Source organism: Canis aureus, chromosome 19 (genome assembly GCF_053574225.1).
Source record: "Canis aureus isolate CA01 chromosome 19, VMU_Caureus_v.1.0, whole genome shotgun sequence".
NCBI classification, from domain to species: domain Eukaryota; kingdom Metazoa; phylum Chordata; class Mammalia; order Carnivora; family Canidae; genus Canis; species Canis aureus.
In genome coordinates this window covers 31,172,434-31,188,380 of record NC_135629.1, presented here as the reverse complement: position 1 = coordinate 31,188,380, position 15,947 = coordinate 31,172,434, and the positions used below count along the sequence as shown (strand labels likewise).

General features: G+C 37.4%; 1 protein-coding gene and 1 long non-coding RNA gene across 16 annotated transcripts in view; one reads left to right on the top strand and one right to left on the bottom strand.

The window, feature by feature from the left end:
* The window catches only part of FHIT (fragile histidine triad diadenosine triphosphatase), a 1,383,460-nt gene that overhangs the window by 1,009,568 nt on the left and 357,945 nt on the right, over window positions 1–15,947 (bottom strand). The window lies entirely within an intron of this gene.
* LOC144291239 (uncharacterized) lies at window positions 1,162–4,482 on the top strand. Its single transcript, XR_013358559.1, has 2 exons — window positions 1,162–1,352; window positions 4,132–4,482. It is a non-coding gene; the product is annotated as an uncharacterized LOC144291239 (long non-coding RNA).

Sequence of the window (15,947 nt, the reverse complement as noted above, 5' to 3'; positions counted from 1 at the left end):
GATTTGAACCTCTTCAAGTGTTGGCCAGTAATGGCACTGGGGTTTTCCATTTTGCAAAAAGATGAGGCTGATCCACAAGTCTGGTAGGAAGAGTATGACTCTGGTTGTATGGTGGTCTATGACAAATCATCTGTCTAAAGTGTATTTTGTGGGTTAGTGTCCTCTCTTTCCTTGAAATCATGGTGTCCACAAGACTCTGAAGGAATCTTATAATGGAAGGAACATGTATTTTTGGTCCTAAGTTGGAATCCTACTAACACATTTACTGTCTCTGAATCTTATGCATCTCCTCACTTTCATGGAGCCTCACTTGCCACCTCTGTCAAATAAGTATAATAATATCTGAGGAGTATCATTATCAAAAAGATAATTTTTAAAATGCAGACAAAGCACAGTTTCTGGCCCATGTTGAGTGTTCAGGCAAAGTGCCCCACCTTACTTGCAGGGATAACTCTGAAGCAGAAAAGTCACAAGGGGGACAGAGGGACCTCACGGCCCATAAATCACTCATTGACAATGTACTAATCATCCAGCTGGTTGGTTCCTCTCAGCTCTGACCTCTGCCTCTGGTATTCCTTCACATGACCTTCTTTGAAATAAAAGTATCACAGTTACAAACACCTATTCATTTCCTAAGATTTTGTTTAAAGATAATGATTACCTTTCTTTATATAATGGTTTGGGGCCATATCATGCTACATGATCTGTTCAATGTAGTAATTAAACACAGATAATCATTCATTTGATAAATATTTATTGAATTCCTGCTAAAATGTCAGGCACAGTTCTCTATAGCAGTGAACATCATAGTCCCAAATCCTGCCTTCACGATACCTACATTCTGGTGGGGGAGACAGAGCATAAATATAACAAAAATGTAAACTACATGGTTGGTTCAACAGTGTTATGTGCTCCAGAGAAACACAAAGTGGAAAGGAGATGAGTGGTCAGGATGAGTCTTATGGTGAATGGTTAAATTATGGCCTTATCCCCCAAAAGTGATATGTTGAAGCCCTAACCTCTAGTACCTAAGATGTGATCCTATTTAGAAACAGGGTCATAGCATATATAATTAGTTAGGATGAGGTCATATTGGAGGAGGATGAAGTCACATCTCCTCCACTATGACTAGTGTTCCTAAAGAAGATGACCATGGGAGTATAGAGCCCACATAGCAAGAACACCATGTGATGCCAAAGGCAGAGGCTAAAGAAAGGTAGCTCCAAGCCAAGCAATGCTAAAAGACCTATCAGAAGCCAAGAAGAAGCAAAAAGTAAAAAACTCCCCTGCAGGTTTCAGAGGAAGAATGGCCCTGGTGACACCTCCCTTTCAGACTTGTGGCCTCCAAAATGGTGAGCTGATAAATTTCTGTTGTCTTCAGTCATTTAGTTTGTGGTAATTCATTATAGCAACCCCAGGAAATTAATACAGCGAATGTGGGGAAATTTTTGTATTTTTAAGCAAAGACGGTAACATCTCAGGAAAAGATCTGAATGAGGTACAGAAGATGGCCATGGAGATGTTTCTAGAAGAAGAAAGTTCCAGGTGCAGAGAACAGAAAACTCAAAGGTCCAAGGCACGAAAATGCTAGAAGAACAACACTGAAGCCAGTGTGGCTGGACAGTGATGGGACAGTGGTAGTAGACAAGGTCAGAGCCATGGCAGGGAGCTAGATGGTACTGGAACTTCTGGGCCATTATAAGGACTTGGGCTTTTACTTGCAGCAAGGTGGAAAGCCAGTGGGTAATTCTGAGCAGAGAGGGAATAAGATGTCATTTCAGTTTAGTAAGATCTCTCTGGCTCTTTGAGAATAAACTAAATAGATAGCCACTTTGAGGGGTTCTATAGCAATCCTGGAGAATAAAGATGCCAGTCAGGTAGCATGAGATATAAGAAATAGTGGTCATCATCTGCTGCATATTTTGACAGTAGATCCAAAAGGATTTGCAATGGGCTGGAGGCAGAGAGATATGCCTGACTTGTTGATAATCTTTTTGGAATTAAATTAGAAATTTAACCATACCAATCATCTGAAGAAATGATCTTCCCAAGTGCCAGACCAGCTGAAAATATTGACAATATATTAGACAGAATAAGTAATCAGAATATATAAGGATCCTGAAATCAAGGGAAGAAATGAACAAGCAAATAGAAAAAATAGTGATTCAAAGAAGAAATCTCAATGGATAATTAATGATAAAAATAAAAAAAAAAGAAGCTCAGTCTCACTAGAAGAAAATGCAAAACAAAATAATGGGATTCTATTTTTATTCTTCAAAGCAGTAAACATGAAAAAGCCTGACAAAATTCAGTGTTGTCCAAAATACAGGAAAAAATGGTATAATATTCTAATTTACTTCTGGCAGAACCATGAATTTGCATATCATTCTAGTGAGCAATTTTATTACTTTTATCAAAAGTGATACTACACATATCCTATATTATACTGAATCCTCTTGCCAAATACATTGGGCTCAAGAAACACATGCACAAGGAGAAATATACTAAAAAGATTACTGCAGTGGTTTTGCTAGGTTTTGTTTTTTTTTTTCAGTGTAGCAAAATATGGAAATGACCTAAAATTTGCCCTGAAAGGGAGTAGGTAAATAAAATGTGTTATAAGATGGAGTATTATGCAGTTGTTAAAAGAAATCAATTGAAAAAAACAAGAAATCAATTGGTTTTATAGGGATCAACAGAGGTAAGTTTTGTAAATATGTCATGTGAAAAAACCTAACGAGAAGGAACATTTTAAACATGCAGTTACAATAATTAATATGCACTGGTTGTGGATACATATATGTGTATGTATAAATATTAACAACAAACTGGTCAAATACATCCCAAACCCGTGGTGGGAAATTTTGAGCAGGAGGTGCAGGCACCAGAGAAAATGGAAGGAAAGACAATCTGTGATACCTAAAAGAGAATTTGAGTTAATTGATAATTTCCTTAAACAAACTAGTTGTGAGCAACTCTGACTAAACAGAAACAGATTTTCTTTTTTTTTTTTTTTTTTTGATAATGGGAATACAGATGTTTATTATATTACTATTTGTGGTCATCTATATTTTTATATATTTTCTCAAAATGGAGAAAGGAGAAGAGGGAAGAAGACAGGGAAGGAGACACAAAGAAAGAGGTGAGGAAGGGAGGGAAGGAAGGAGAAAGGAAAGCAGGAAATCAGTCCATCACCGGCTCTAACACACACTTAACCTGGTCACAGATGGTTGGTTTTTTAAGGATAAAACTCAAAACTGTATTTTAGTCATCAGTGAGACTGGTGATGGGGATTCCTCCCAGGTTGGCTCAGCTTGGAGGGCTGACTTTAAGTTCAGCCAGCAGAGGGAACCATCCGTCATTCAGAAAGACACGCAGCTCTGCCAGGGGAAAGACAGCCGGCCACCAGCAGCCATTACCATCAGCGCGTGTACCAGCGCCTCTGGAACCCCAGGGAAGAAGGAAACATGCATTTACAGACAAAGTAAACTGAGAGCACGCCATGGACATCTTTTCAACCTTTCTAAAAGGCTCGTTGTAATTTTCTAGAATCAAGGGAACAATATACTTGATTAGTTCTCAGCAGACTTAGCAATTTTGCTTTTCATATTTCTCTCCTTGAAGCAAGTCCACCATTAACCTTCTATGTTCTAGGGCTTGAGATTAGGTTTTTTTTCCCTCTTTGAAAATGGAATTTGGGCTTTAAGAAAAGAGTTAGAGTTAGCTTGAAGGTAATTTTTTGCTGCTAATAATCAAAGGAGTCTCCTCAAGGCAAGGAGGTCATTCTTGAAAGAAGCCAGAATGTTCCTTCTCATCCTAGAGGGAGAATCGGTGTAGGGAAAAAAGCTTGCAGGAAAGTACAGTAATCACAAAAGCCCCGAAAGACTCAATGCTTCCTCCTGTGTCAATACTGTATATTTAAAAATACCTTATATGTACACTTACTTGGAGACCTTAGGCCTTGAAGAACCATTTAGCCAAACGTTAAAGAAAAATCTGGCAATCCCTACATCTATACATAATGTATTGAGGAAGCAGAAGGCACCAGTATGGGGCTGGATTTATCCTAATGGCTTCACTCCATCAAGGCCCTAATATTTAAAGATTATCCTTGTGTGTGTCATCCTACAGGTGGGGTTTCAGTTGGTTCCTAACAAAAAGAAAGAAGAAAGAAGAAAGAAGAAAGAAGAAAGAAGAAAGAAAGAAAAGAAAGAAAGAAAGAAAGAAAGAAAGAAAGAAAGAAAGAAAGAAAGAAAGAAAGAAAGAAAGAAAGAACAAGATAGGAAGGGAATGTTATGAATCAGTTACCAATGTAAATGTGCTATTTTTGTGCCTTTGAATTTGGGTGATGATAAACATGATTCCACACATTGAAATTAGACTTTTCAGAGCTAGTACACTGAATCATTTAATTTGTCTAACGACTTATAATAATGTGGCTGCTCTGCTCTGCAATAAACATGGGATTTTCAAATGAACAAATGAAGTATGTGATAACTCCTTACGAATGGAAATGCTGCAAAAGGCATTCAGCAAGGGGGCTGCACACCCAGAGGATGGGTAAAACAGACATCCTATGCCCCTCCTCTGAGAACAAAAGAAAGAATCATATGGCCTCTGGTTCTACATTTTCTGTTCCTGGCTAGAAACACAGCTGAAGTCTCATAGTGAAATAACAGGGGACTGCTATTATGATTTGTCACAAGGTCACTTACCACACTCTTCAGGACAACACTTTCACTTCATGCTTCCAGATCATAAACCTCACGATGCTTCAGGAAAATAAGTTAGGGAGATAATTTTGCACAGTAGTTAAGAATGTTTGAATCCTAGGCTTTACTTGTCAAATGAGTATATGATCCCATCCATGTTGTCAACCCTCATGCTCATTCTTCTCCATGGTAAAAATGAGGACAGTAACTCTGCTTTCCTCATAGAATGAGGGAGACAGTTTCTGTAAAGGACCTGGAACATGATTAGAATTCAGTAGAGTAGTTACCATTACTTTTTTAAAAATCATCTTCGTCATCATCATCATCATCATCATGGTCATCACTATTCTTATGCTTAATAGTATCTACAACTGCATCCATTATCCTCATTTTCATTCAAAGTTCATTAGAAGCACAAGTCACTGCATTGTTCAGTAATTAATTACTTACATTCATTTAAAGTATTTACTGGGTATCCAGTAAGTGACTCTAAGCACTATGCTAGGGTCTGGGCTACGAAGGTGATCAAAATCAAACTATCTCTGACTTGTGGAGGTTCTTAGGGGAGCCTCACACAAGTCAAAGACTCCCCCAGGGAGTGTATCTCTCCTAGTTGATCCAAGAGATCTAAAAGGCAAGGAGTAGATCACTCTAAGAGATGCTAAAACAATGGAAGTTGGATGAAATGTGAGACTTGCAGGATGAGGAGGAGCTAAACAAGGAGCGAGAGTCTGGCATTCCAGGGACAGAAAACACAACATTCAAAGAGTATATGGTGTCTCTTCATTGTTATTAAAAGTAGGTGTAAAACTCTACATTGAATGGTTCAATTATATATCAAATAAGCCCCAGGAGTCAGGCACTATGCTGAGTCCTGCAACACAATAGTCAGCCTAACCTTCCAGTATTTATTTACTCCTTTGTTTAAAATATGCCCTAAAGTCAGTATTTACAACCAAGAATTCTACCTTTAGTTTTTGATCCCAAAGAGATTCCATGTGTATGGAAAACCTGTAATGCTTTCTCTGGTCAGACAAGGAATGCTACATAAGCCAAATAATTTCTTTTCTGTTTTAGAGGCCCAGAATCTTACAATCAAATTTAGTTCATTCCAAGGACTCACCAACTTACAGCAGTAAAGATGGTCATATTTTTGTTTTGTGATTAATTGTTCTATTGCTTGCCCACTACCTTTAATCTAGTAGATAGCTTCAAATTCTTTGGGGACTTGGTAGAAGGGAAAAACGAAAGGAAAGTTCAAAGAGGAACAGAGGGCAAATTTCTTGAGGTCTGGGAACTCTCCAAAGCACCTTTTAAAGTTTTCATGGTATCTAACATAGATCCTGAATGAAATGCATTTAATAACTTCTGATTGGTGATTGGGTAAATAAAGACTACAAATCTTACCTAGCTCAACTTGGATTCAGTTACAGGGGAAAACATGCAACTGCTTACTTCTCTCTAATCTCCAGTTTGAGAGGGAAAGCTCAAAAAATAGCCAAAAATCGTCACTGTAAAATAGCTCCTTAGCCAAACAGAACAATGGTGGAGATCCCAAGAAGAAACTGGTAAGAGAACTTTAAGGTATGCTTTGAGATGTTTTTTAAGGGAACGAGGTCCTTATAACAAAACATTTCTCTCATTCTTATGCTAGTCAAAACAAGAGAAATGTCATGGTTTTAACTGATGTCTAAATAACAGGGGGAAATGTTAAGCTTCTTTATGACAAAATTGAAATACTTTTGCAATTCTATTTCCTGATGTTTTCTCAGTTATTTTTGGAAAAGAACCATTAGTCCTTTTATATCAAAACTCCATGTTGGGGAAATGAAACTATAGTAATAAACTCTGTGGTTAACTCCCAGAAAGAAGGCTACAAATTTAAAAGAAGTTTAGAAGACACATATTAGATTAAATTAGAGTGCAGTAGTTTTCTATCTTGTTCATAGCCAAATCAATCCAATTCACACACAAAAAAACCCAACAAACATTACATTTAAGGAGGTATTAAAACATGTCATCCTTATCATTAGCCCGACATATTAATGAGGCTTTCTGAATTAATCTCTAACCTCAAACTGGCTATTGACATGATGCAGCAGCAGTAAATCATGTACAGTTTGCTTCATGTACCTGGCAAAGACCAGTTTCATGATGCTTCAATTCTTTGACAGGTAGAAAATTAAATCATTTCTGCATCCTCCTAAGATTAAATCATTTCTGTATTCCTAAGAAACTCTTCAGTGCTACCAAGTACATCACTTCCCCAGCTAGTTGATAAATTGCAAAGAAAATAATATTAAGCGATGGTACTTGAGGCAATAGTTAAAAGGGAAAACTCAGAAAACAAGATTGTGAAGATATATCATGAGATTTTCAAAACGGCCTAGTGAGGAAAGGAAGGAGTCATAGCTGAATTGCATTATGTTTTCACAAGGTAACTCATTCCTTAAAGCAATTACCCAAATGTGAGAGTTCCTCTCATGGTTCTCAACCTTACCCTAGGAGAACTTCTTAGAATGCAAGACTAAGAGAGCCAATTACTTCAGCACCAAGCTACATCCTAAATCTCTGGACTTGGCAGTTCAAAAAAATTCTGGGAAGTGTTCTTATAAAATCTTCCCTAACAACTCTGACTTTATAAATGTCGACTCTAAAAGGATGAATGAAAACTAACCAATTAGGTAGCAAAGTAGAGAAGAGAGAGCACTGAATAAAAAGACCTACCAGAGTTCCAGTTGTAGCTCTACCACTTAACTAGCTCTGAGACTTAGATCATATTTGTAATAAAAATCACATCATAAAAAATTAACAATTACACAGCACTTAGTATGCCAAGGGCTCTCCGTGCATTATCAAATGTAATCCCCATATAACAATCTAGGGGGGAGAAACTCTCACCATGCCAGGTTGGAGAAGGGAATAGCTTGGCCAGCACGGTTCAACTGCTCTGAGTGGTGGGGTCAGGATTCGAGCACAAGACTCCCCAAACCAAGGCTCCTGGGTGGCTCAGTCAGTTGGGCATCTTCCTTGGGCTCATCTCATGATCTCAGGGTTCTGGGATTGAGCCCTGTGTTGGGCTCCCTGCTCAGCAGAGAACCTACTTCTCCCTCTGCCTCCCCCCAGCTCGTTCTCTCTTTCTCTCTCTATCAAATAAATAAAATTTTTAAAAAGACTCTCCAAACCTCAGAGCCCAGCCTTAACCATCTACTGAGAAGACAAGTTCAGTATCCTCTTAGGATGATCTAAAAGTCTTCTCCCAGGGGCACCTGGGTGGCTCAGTCAGTTAAGCATCTGCCTTTAGCTCAAGTCATGATCCCAGAGTCCTGGGATTGAGCCCAAATTTGGCTCCCTCCTCAGCAAGGAGTCTGCTTCTCCTTCTCCTCTCTGCTCATCCATTCTTTCTCTCTCTCTCTCTCTCTCAAATAAATAAAATTTTACCAAAAAAAAAAAAAAAAAGTTTAAGGCTTCTTTCAGCACTGAGCTGCTACGATTATGACACAAATTAGGATGGATAATGGAAGTGACTTTACGGCCCAGAGAGCAGTTTCTTTTCTCTAAGCCTCCAATTCTCAGATAACACTACTCCCTATCAGGGTGTCCTAGGGATTGGAGATGATATTAGAGCCTCTAGCCCACAGCAACAATGAAGGTAACATTTACACAATGCTATGTGTCAGGCACTAAGCATTTTTCACACATTAAATCATGCAACCTTCACAATGACCTTAAGAATACTATTATTTTTGGGGTGCCTGGGTGTCTCAGTAGGACGGCCAACTCTGGGTTTCCGCTTCGGTCATGATCTCAGGGTCCTGGGATTGAGCTTCAAGTTGGGCTCTGCACTTAGTGGGGAGTTTGCTGCAGGGCTCTCTCTCTTCCTCTGCCCCACCCTCACTTGCTCTCTTGCTCACTCTCTCTCTAAAATAAATAGATAGCTCTTTTAAAAAAATACTATTATTTATAGTCCCATTCTGCAGATGAAGACACAGAAGCAAAGAAAGTCACTTGGCTTAAATGGCAGAGTTACCAAGTTACACATCTGGGATTCCCATCCAAATAGACTGGCTCACTCAAGAAACCATACACATTGGATGCACCACCACTGACCCATGAAGGACCTTGGTTCTTTTCTAACGTCTGTGTTAGTTTCATCCTGACTTTAAGATAAACTCAGGGGATCCCTGGGTGGCGCAGCGGTTTAGCGCCTGCCTTTGGCCCAGGGCACGATCTTGGAGACCTGGGATCGAATCCCACATCGGGCTCCCGGTGCATGGAGCCTGCTTCTCCCTCTGCCTGTGTCTCTGCCTCTCTCTCTCTCTCTGTGACTATCATAAATAAATTAATTTAAAAAATTAAAAAAAAAAAAAAAAAAGATAAACTCAGGAGGACAAAACAAACCAAATGTGTATCCAGGAGGCCTGCCTACTTCTGCTTCAGCAACTCCAAAAGGAAATAACTACAGAAAAACACATGGCATATGTGGCTAGGATTTTTCTTTTTTTTTTCTCAGTTTCCTAGCTGACTGCTCCCTTTGTGTCAATACCATGTTGCTTTAAGTTTACTAATAAAAACACTGAGGCTCCATAAAAATTGTTTTTCCTGCTTTCCATCTGGAAGAAATGCAGTCTCTTAGTCATATTTAAACTTTTTTTTAAAGATTTTATTTATTTATTTGTTTGTTTATTTGTTTATTTATTTATTTAAGAGAGAGAGGAAGAGAGAGAATGAAAGAATGAGAATGAGAGAGAATGGGGTGGGGGAGGCGCAGACGGAGAGGGAGAAACAGATTCCTCTCTGAGCAGGGAGCCGGATGAAGATGTGGGTCTCAATCCCAGGACCTGGGATGACAACTCAAGCTGAAGGCAGACACCCAGGTGCCCCATTTTAAAATCATTTTAATATTTTATTTAACCCAATATATAAAAATATATTTCAAACTATAATAAAAGTTAATAAGATATTTTACACATTTTAGGTGAAGTACTCACATTCTCAGTATGACTTACATTTATAGCCCATCTCAAATCAGACTAGCCACACTTCAAGGCCCAGTAGCCACATGTTGCTATTGGCTACCATATTGAACAATGCAGGCCCAGCATGATTGGCTTGAAGAAAGTCCTGGTGTTTGGTATTTCTAGGTCTGTGTTCTTGGGCTGGTCAAATGGTCCCAGAAAGTGTCTACCAATTTCCTGCCTCAGTTTTATAAGCTTGGCTGTCATTAATTAATAGATTCCGGGATTGATGTAGGAAAGAGTGAGAGCCCCATTATGGAGACTTTCACTTAATACCCCTTGTTTCATCATCAAACCCTTGTCCTCAGATCTGCCTGGTAACCCCAGTCACAGACCTTGATGATTCACCCCCAAGGTCTTCCCCCAATCAGGAAAGAGGTGGAAGGAAGATAAGACAAGCAGTTCCTAGGATACACAGGGTAGGAAAGGACTTTGGGGATCTATTAGCTATTTATTATTATTTCAACATTCTTTTCACATTCATTCACTCTCATTTTCATTGATTTATAATGCTACTAATTCCTGACCCTTTCTGGAATGTTGTTTAGATTTCACCTCCCTCCACCACCCCCAATATAAATCAGTCTTTGGCCTTAAGCAGCTTCTACAATTACATTCTGCTATATTTTCCCCTTTTTTTCCACACTCCCTCCCCCTTTTAAAATTTAACATCTTATTTTGAGATAATTGGAGACTCACATGCAAGTTGGAAAAAGCACAGTGATTCCATGCACCCTTTACCCAATTTCTCCCAATGGTAGTATCTTAGAAATCTATAGTACAATAATACAACCAGGACACTAACATTGATATAGTTAAGATACACAATATTTCCATCACCGCAAGGATCTTCTTACTGCCCATTTATAACCACACTCATTTTGATCCTCCCCTACCTTTTCCTAACCCTTGACAACCACAATATGTTCTCTGATTATATAATTTTGTCATTTCAAAAATGTTCTAGGGATCCCTGGGTGGCGCAGCGGTTTGGCGCCTGCCTTTGGCCCAGGGCACGATCCTGGAGACCCGGGATCGAATCCCACGTTGGGCTCCCGGTGCATGGAGCCTGCTTCTCCCTCTGCCTGTGTCTCTGTCTCTCTCTCTCTCTCTCTGTATGACTATCATAAATAAATAAAAAAATAAAAAATATATTTTAAAAAATGTTCTATAAATGGAATCACACAGTATGTGATCTTTGGGGATTGGCTTTTTTTTTTTTTTTTTCTCAACCTAAATACCTGAAGATTCAGCCAAGTAGTCTCTCTGTATCTACAGTTCCTTGCCCATGGTATGGGCATATCCCACTTTCTTTAACCATTTCCTCAATGAAGGATACCTGGGTTGCTTCTAATTTTTGGTTATTCCATATAAAGCTTCCATGAACATTAGTGTGCAAGTTTTAGTGTGAACATAAATTTTCATTTCCTTGGGATAGCTGCCCAAGAGTATGGTAAGTGCATGTTTAGTTTCGTAAGAAACTGCCAAACTATTTTCCATATTCTATATTCCCACCAGCAGTATATGAGTAATCCAGTTTCTCTGCATCCTCACCAGCATTTGGTACTATCATTGTTCTCTTGTTTGTTTTTTTAATTTTAGCTGTTCTGGTAAGTGTAGAGTGATACATTGTTGTGGTTCTAATGTGCATTTCCCTGATGGCTAATAATGTTGAACATCTTTTCATGTGCTTATTTGCCATCTGTGTAACTTCCTCAGTGAAATGTCTATGACTTTTGCTCATTTTTAAATTGGATTGTTTGGTTTTGTAATGTTGAGTTTGAAAGATCTTTATGTATTCTGGATACTAGTGCTTTGTCAGGTATGCAGTTTGTAAATATTTTCTCCTTGTCTTTTCATCCTCTTAACATTAATGTCTTTAACAGAGAAAAAATTTTAATTTTGATGAGTTCAATACTTCATTTTTTTTTCCTTTTACATTGTGTTTCATGTCAAGTCAAAGAACTCTGCCTTGTCCTAGATCCAAAGATTTTCTCCTAAGTTTTTATGTGTAGGTACTCTAGTTTTATGGGATTTTTAAATATTTAAGTCCATGATACATTTTTATATAAAGTGTGAGATTTAGTTTTAGGTTCATTTTTTGCCAACTGCTCCAGAACCACTTATTGAAAAGGTTCTCTATTCTCCATTGAGGGAAATTGCACATTTGTCCAAAATCTGTTGGGCATACTCATTTAGATCTATTTTTTGGATTCCTTATCCTGATCCATAGATGTATGTGTTTAGCACTCCAAGAATAGCCACATAGTAGCTATCCTATAAGCTTTGAATTTGGGTAGACTATTGCTCCCACTTTATTTTTCTTTTCCAATATTGCTCCTTTGTCTCCATATAGATTTTAGAATAATCTTGTCTAGATAAAAAAAAAAGATGCTGTCATTTTGGTAGCAACTACATTAAATCTGTATATCAATTTGGGGAGAATTGGTATCCTTTAACAGCAGTTCATGACTTCCAAATCATGAACATTGCATGTTTCTCCACTTATTTAAATTTTCTTTGATTTCTTTCTTCAGTATTATGTCATTTTCAGCATGCAAGTTCTGTAAATGTTTATTTAGATTTATAGCTAAGAATCTCATAATTTTGAGTTACTATAGATTGTATTTTTTTTTCATGATTTATTTAAGTAATCCCTGTACCCAGTATAGGGCTAGAACTCAGGACTCTGAGATCAAGAATTGAACATTCCTCTGACTAAGCCAGCCAGATGGTCCCTATAAATTGTATTTTTAATTACACTGTCTACCTGTTCATTGCTAGTATACAGAAATACAAGTGATATTTGAAATTTATCTTATATCCTACAACCTGTTGAACTCACTTATTAGTTTTAAGAGGTTTTTTTAATTTTTTTTTTTTTTTAGATCACTTAGGGTTTTCTATAGAAAGTCATGTCATCAGGTGTAGTGACAGTTTTCTTTCTTCTTTTCTATGTGCCTTTTATTTCCTTTATTGCCTTACGGCATTGACTAGAAATCCCTGCACTATGTTGAATAGCAGTGGCAAAAATAGACATCCTTGCCTTACTTCCTGACTTGGGGAAAAGCATTCAGTCTTTCATCATTAAGTATAATGTTAGCTGTAGGTAATTTTTTAAAAATGCTCTTTACCAAGTTGAGGAAGTTCCCCTCTATTCCTATTTTCCTGAGAGATTTTTTTTATCATAAGTCAGTATTAAATTTTGTCAAATGCTTTTTCTGCATCAATTGATAAAATCATGTGATTTTTAGCCTCTTTTGTCTATAAAAAAGCCATTGATTGGCTTTTTATATCGAAGTAGCCTCGTATCCCTAGAATAGAGCACAGTCTCTTGGTTACCATGTATGTTTTTTTTAATGAATTCTATTTGCTAATAATACATTGTTAAAGATTTTTGTGTCTATGTACATGAAGGTTATTGATCTATCATTTTCTTTTTTATATTGTTTCTGCCTGGCTTTGGTGTCTACATAATACTAGCTTCATAAAATGAATTGAACTCTCCTCTATCTCCTAGAAGAGTCTTTGTAAGTTGATGTTAATTCCTCTTTAAATATTTGGTAGAATTCTCCAGCAAAATCATCTGAACCTGAGATTTCTCTTTTGGGAGTTTTAAAATTAATTCAATTTCCTTAATAGTTATAGGACAATTCAAACTATTTTCATACTGGGTAATTGTGGGAGTTAGTGTTTTTTGAGAAAGTGATCTATTTTTTCTAAGTTGTCAAATTTATGTGTGTAGAGTTGTTCATAGCATTCTTTTATCATCCTTTTGGTATCTGCAGGATCCATTGTGATATCCCGTTTCATTCCTGATATTGGTAATCTGTGTCTCCTGTCCTTTTTTCTTTGTCAGTTTTCCTAGATGTTTGTCAATTTTATTAACTTCTTTGAAGAACCAGCTACTCCTGCTTTCTTTTAATTAATACTTACATATCTCTTATCTTTGAAGTATTTTGAAGTGAGTTTCTTATAGATATACACAGATGGGTCATGTTTTTTAAACAACTCTGCCAATCTCTACTATAAGTGGTATATTTAGACCATTTAACCTTAATGTAATTGTTGATATTTTTGGACTTAGCCTAGCATTTTATTTTTGTTTGCTCTTTGTTCTCTGTGGGTTGTGTTCTTCTGTTTTTGTTTTCCTGCCTTCTTGTAAGTTATCTGAACATTTTTTGGAATTCTATTTTGATGTATCTAAAGTTTTTTGAGTGTATCTCCTTGTTTAACTTTTATAGTGGTTGCTCTAGGTATTATATTATATATTCATAACTTATGAATATAAAATTACTGGTGTCACTTTACCAGTCTGAATAAAGCATGGAAACCTTAACTCCTTTTATGTCTCCTTACTGTCTCTACTTATAATTACCTTCAATGCTGCAATCATTTGCAGCCACATCAAGAGTACTGTAATTTTTGCTTCAATCTTTAAACATAATTTAAAAATTTGAAGAGGAGAAGATAAGCCTACTGTATTTACCAATGTTTTTGCTTACTGTGTTCTTTCTTCCTTCCTCTGTTCCAAGGTTTCTTTTTCTTCTTCCCTTTTTTTTTTTTTTAATCATTTCCCTTCTGTTAGCCATTCTTTTAGAGTAGCTCTGCTGGTCACAAATTCTCTTGGTAAGATCTTGACTTCCCTTCCATTCCTGAAGGATTTTTTACTGGTTATAGGATGCTGAGCTAACTCTGGGTTGACTGTCATTTTCATTCAGTACTTGAAAGCCTTCAGTTTCTGAGTCTTAACAGAAACTCAAAAATAAGACATGTAGGGAGAGCTAAAAATATATATACATAATAAACTGGATCCTATTGAGTTGAAATGTCATTAGGCTATATGAAACTCTGATTCTGCCAGGAGGAATAGACATGTAAAAATAATTATAATTTTGTGTTTAAGAGCAAAAATGCAAGTATGTAATGGTCACAGTCCTAACACAGAGAGAGTGCACTGCACTGTTTGGGAGAATCAGCAGACAGACACTTCTTGGAAGAGATGTGTGAGCGGAATTCTGAAGGTTCAGTAGTTTAAGGAGTTTCCAAGCAAAGGGTGAGCCATGTGCAAAAGTCCTAAGAAGAGTGAACATGGCATGTTTGGGAAATGATATGAAGTAATGCCAGACTGAAGTACAGAAGATTTGTAGGAATAAGGGGAGATGAAGAGGGAAACACAGGTAAGCTAGAAGTGCCAGGATGCCCTCATCCTCCACTAAGGAGTTCAGACTTTATTTTAGGTATCATAAGGAACTACCAAATAGATGAAACTGGTGAACATAATATTCAAAACAATGACTGCTAGTATTACACGCTTTTAAATGTAGCTTTCAATGAATCATTATCTTTATTCTCATAGGTATCAGAATTTAGTTTATGTACCTCTAGGAGGTGTTTATGTACCTGTAGGAGGGTGTCCTCTAAAAATAGAAGACTCAGCCGAGTACTTGCCTCCTGTACTCCATTTTGCCTGTGAAATGATTTCAGGGTCTCTGTGATCAGTAAGTGAAGCAGCATGGCAGGCACAAGCCAATGGCTAGATGGCAGCATGTTAGGTGAGGTGTTTCAACTTTCCTGTAGCTTTGAATTCCCCAGATTTTATCAGTTTTTGTCAAAATGTTAAAGGTATTTTGCATTATTTACTGAACAAAAATCTCCAATGCCAGAAGTTGAGAAAAAAATACCAGATTTATGTACAACATGTCAAATCTACACTCTGAGCTCCAGAAATGCCCACACGACTTTCAAAGAGAAACATGGTCCTCCAGCCCCCATTTATTATGTTGACCCCCAGTCACATACCCTTCTCAATGCACTATAAGCATCTAGAGTCTATTCTAGAATGTAGATGGAATTTGGTTCTGGCTTCACATAGATGCTATTACTGGTTATAACTAGTATCACACTTTTGGTAAAAATTAATTTCAGAAAGGGTAGAAACAAAAGGCAGAATAAAAATTTTAAAATCTCTATGCAGGGGCACATGAGTGGCTCAGTCAGTTAAAAGTCTGACTCTTGATTTCAGCTCAGGTCATGATCTTAGGGTTGAGGGATTGAGCCCCACATCTGGTTTCATGCTCAGCAGGGAGTTTTTTTGAGAATCTCTCTCTCTCCCTTTGCCTCTTCCCCTGCTCTCTGTCTCTAAAATAAATAAATCTTTTAAAAAAGAGAGAGATAAAAATCTCTATGCACAACATAAGTGCTCATTTGAGCACAG